This window comes from Ochlerotatus camptorhynchus, unplaced genomic scaffold (assembly GCF_037179485.1).
Source record: "Ochlerotatus camptorhynchus isolate MF236.1 unplaced genomic scaffold, CSIRO-AGI_Acam_v1.1 ptg000358l, whole genome shotgun sequence".
NCBI classification, from domain to species: Eukaryota; Metazoa; Arthropoda; class Insecta; order Diptera; family Culicidae; genus Ochlerotatus; species Ochlerotatus camptorhynchus.
The window spans coordinates 1-4,989 of NW_027040846.1; positions in this window are offsets into that span (position 1 = coordinate 1).

Sequence of the window (4,989 nt, forward strand, 5' to 3'; positions counted from 1 at the left end):
CGATTCAACACATTGTAGTTTCATTTTTATACCTATGATCTTGACTTTTTTACCTAGGGGATGAGTACTTAAGGGGGTTAGATTTTGATAAGTTCTTTAGTGGGAATGACACTGATGAAGACTGCACATTGTAGTCGAAATACGTATCTGTCATGGATACCAAAATTAATTAAGTGGAATTAAATGGAAGATAAACCCTTTTGCTGTTTTATTTAGCATTCCGCTAACAACCCAATTTCATTACTTCATTATGATGGCTACCAAGCCTTTGGGGATTTTCCTTATTAGAGATTTGTATAGATTTTTCTCCTTTAGCTTACTTAAATCTTTGGTTTTTATTAGTTAGGTAGGTTCCGATTCAACACATTGTAGTTTCATTTTTATACCTATGATCTTGACTTTTTTACCTAGGGGATGAGTACTTAAGGGGGTTAGATTTTGATAAGTTCTTTAGTGGGAATGACACTGATGAAGACTGCACATTGTAGTCGAAATACGTATCTGTCATGGATACCAAAATTAATTAAGTGGAATTAAATGGAAGATAAACCGTTTTGCTGTTTTATTTAGCATTCCGCTAACAACCCAATTTCATTACTTCATTATGATGGCTACCAAGCCTTTGGGGATTTTCCTTATTAGAGATTTGTATAGATTTTTCTCCTTTAGCTTACTTAAATCTTTGGTTTTTATTAGTTAGGTAGGTTCCGATTCAACACATTGTAGTTTCATTTTTATACCTATGATCTTGACTTTTTTACCTAGGGGATGAGTACTTAAGGGGGTTAGATTTTGATAAGTTCTTTAGTGGGAATGACACTGATGAAGACTGCACATTGTAGTCGAAATACGTATCTGTCATGGATACCAAAATTAATTAAGTGGAATTAAATGGAAGATAAACCCTTTTGCTGTTTTATTTAGCATTCCGCTAACAACCCAATTTCATTACTTCATTATGATGGCTACCAAGCCTTTGGGGATTTTCCTTATTAGAGATTTGTATAGATTTTTCTCCTTTAGCTTACTTAAATCTTTGGTTTTTATTAGTTAGGTAGGTTCCGATTCAACACATTGTAGTTTCATTTTTATACCTATGATCTTGACTTTTTTACCTAGGGGATGAGTACTTAAGGGGGTTAGATTTTGATAAGTTCTTTAGTGGGAATGACACTGATGAAGACTGCACATTGTAGTCGAAATACGTATCTGTCATGGATACCAAAATTAATTAAGTGGAATTAAATGGAAGATAAACCCTTTTGCTGTTTTATTTAGCATTCCGCTAACAACCCAATTTCATTACTTCATTATGATGGCTACCAAGCCTTTGGGGATTTTCCTTATTAGAGATTTGTATAGATTTTTCTCCTTTAGCTTACTTAAATCTTTGGTTTTTATTAGTTAGGTAGGTTCCGATTCAACACATTGTAGTTTCATTTTTATACCTATGATCTTGACTTTTTTACCTAGGGGATGAGTACTTAAGGGGGTTAGATTTGGATAAGTTCTTTAGTGGGAATGACACTGATGAAGACTGCACATTGTAGTCGAAATACGTATCTGTCATGGATACCAAAATTAATTAAGTGGAATTAAATGGAAGATAAACCCTTTTGCTGTTTTATTTAGCATTCCGCTAACAACCCAATTTCATTACTTCATTATGATGGCTACCAAGCCTTTGGGGATTTTCCTTATTAGAGATTTGTATAGATTTTTCTCCTTTAGCTTACTTAAATCTTTGGTTTTTATTAGTTAGGTAGGTTCCGATTCAACACATTGTAGTTTCATTTTTATACCTATGATCTTGACTTTTTTACCTAGGGGATGAGTACTTAAGGGGGTTAGATTTTGATAAGTTCTTTAGTGGGAATGACACTGATGAAGACTGCACATTGTAGTCGAAATACGTATCTGTCATGGATACCAAAATTAATTAAGTGGAATTAAATGGAAGATAAACCCTTTTGCTGTTTTATTTAGCATTCCGCTAACAACCCAATTTCATTACTTCATTAAAATTTATTTTTTGCTGTGTACACTTCCTGCGATCTCACGGAGGTGAGACGCTGTTTAGGCCGGATTTGACATCCTGCCATTACGTGCGGCCGGTGTAACAATGTTGTTTTTGTACCAAAAGACGTCAACCCACTAATCCCGCCAATTGAGATGTTTTGGGCCATCATGAAGAAGGCCGGACTTCGTGAAACACTTAAAGTGTTGGAGAACGAGCTGTCTTTGAAGAAACAGTCGGTAAAAGAGTATCAAAAGAAGTCGGCCCCACCATTGCCCAAAACCTTATGCGTGGTGTCAAGGGCAAGGTGCGGGCAATCGGTTATAGAGCGGAGATCCAATAAATCAATGAAATAGAAACCTTACCATAATTTTGTAGTTTATTCGCTGAAAATTTGAAGAAAATCCGACTCAAAATGAATTTTTGGCGACCATTTTTGTGTGTCTCACTTTTTTTGAGTACAGTCTTTAGTAAACTAGCAACATCACATAATCCTCAGATTTAGTATGTTTTTCCTTTTTATTTATTATAGTCATTTTAACAGTTTCGGTTCATTCTTGACTTGACCGGGGATGAGATATGAACACGAGTTCGTGACTTTGGCATGAGAGGTTTGGATGTTAACCACTACGCCGGGGCCGTCCTCACATCCGAATTATAAGATCTTCAATCCTCAAAACGTTTTAGGTTAAGCGGATGCAAATATAAATTTCAATTTATGTTTGACACCACTCAAAAATAAATAACACGGGACGAAAAAAATCATGGCCTCACTGTCGCTTATTAATAAAGCCTGGAACGCGCAAAAATTGGTCAACTTCAAATTGGTGTATTTCTGTTAAAAATGCATAACTGAAATGCTGCATTTGGAAGTTGAGTGTATGGTTGCTATGATGAGTTTTCACCGCTTGCTCTCCAGTTTTAAAAATGACGTCCAGGCAAGAGGAGCAGCGTGTCAAAATTTTGCTCGCGCAGCAAGAGAATCTGACGTTTTCACATGCCAAGTTGGCAAAATTGCTGGATGTGGCCAAATCGACCGTGACAAACGTTTTAAAAGTGGTCAGGGAACGTTTGTCGACCGCCAGGAATCCTGGAAGCGGCGGCAATCGTAATCTGGACGTGGCAGCGACGACGAAGAAGGTGGCGGTGAAATATAAGCGGAATCCTAACCTCTCCATCCGGTACGTTGCTGGCTGGGAGGGAGAAACAGACTCGGAAAATGTGAATGTCAAGTGAAGCCAGAAATGAGCTGTCACAAACTGTCAGTGGGAGCCAGCAGTACAAAACATCAATCAATGGGAAGTATTGATATCGAATACAAAATATTTTCTTGCTTGAAAACAATTTGCACTGCAAAATTTTCGTTTCTTCAGTTCAGGAATCGGTATGTAATTTAGCTAAATTGTAGTGTATCAAGCATGTTATATCGTAAATTTGATAGTTTTCTCAAAATGGAGGGGGTTGTAGAGATATTCAGGTACTAAATTTCCGGGTTCGTGTCGGGTACGAGTATACGAAGAAAATATTTTTGAGTTCGGATCGGGTAAGGGGTATATTTGGGTATGGGTAGCATCGAGGGGCACGCAAAAACTTCAACTCCGGCACAGGAAGTAGCCGTAATTAAATTAATTCCATTAATTACAGGGGTCAAGTCGGGTTCGGGTTCTTGAAATTTTTATGAATTGGGTACGGGTTTGGTTTGGGTATTCAAATGTCTATATCTGACCATCTTTATGGGATTGTTTGTTAATGTGATGTATTGTTATTGATAAATAAAGGAAATGCTTAAAATATTCAACATTCATTTCATAACAGTTGGTAACAACAAAATTTCAGCTCAAATCAACTTAACATACTTCGGCTTTCATATTTTCTTTTCCTCATTTTACGAACTCTGTTAGTTTTAATTTTGAAGAGCAAAAATCTTTTAACAAGCTTGAATTTGATATTATGGCAATTCTGAATTTGCAGCGGCAGCGATTACACTTCTGTTAGTTGATGCCTTGTCAGTGAAATTTTCTTTGAAAATTGAGTCCATACACGTAAAGAAATAAAATATTTCTTTCGAAACATAGGCATGAGGCCTTCCTCTCGCTTTTGCTAGTAAACATGAGAATTTGCCATAACTTTTATCAAACGAAATCGCAGTTATACCATAGAGGTAACTCTAAGACTAGAAGGTCCCGAAATAACGTGTTCAACTTTTTGGCTCAGCTCTGGTACTCTCTTCGGTCCCAAGCTAATCGATTCACCCCTCGAAACATAAGAAAAACCAATAACCCCTCAATTTATCTGTCAAACTTTCATACACGCTAACTTCTGCTTACTCACCAGGTGAGTCGATCGTACTCACTTTCGTCCGATGTATCGAGTTGTCAAAAATTGAGTAAACGAGAAATGTCAAACTGAGTAAAAGCCACTCAGTCAGCAAAATCCTGGACTTGGAAAAAATGCCAGTCATGTCGGAGGAAAGCTCATAGAAAATGTTACTCAAAACCGGCTGGAATGCCTTCAGGTAAATACGAATTGCTTAGGGAAACGGTGTTGAACCGTTTTTTGCTCCGGTAGAAGGAATCCGGAGCAGGCAATTTCCATTTCCTTGAATGAAAACCAAAATAAAAACCCTCCCTGCAACTGAAAATACCGGCGAGTGGATTTGACTCAGTCTACGTGAGAACGTAGTTTACTCAAAAGTGAGTCAACATAAGGCTACTCAATTTTGAGTAGCCATACTTGCCGCTGAGATGAGTACATTCGACTCAATTTTGAGTTGACCAGAATAAGCGTGTAGCGAATCAAAACAAACATAGCGTAGTACTAGAATTTTGACTAGAATGGGATACGTTAATCGTTTGCTTGGGACCAATAGGCTAGTCAAGTAGTGAGCCAATTTAAATCGTTAGTTTCGTATTGATTGTTGGTTATACAATCTTGTATACAGTAGGAGCATGAAGTGCTGTTCTTTCTTATGC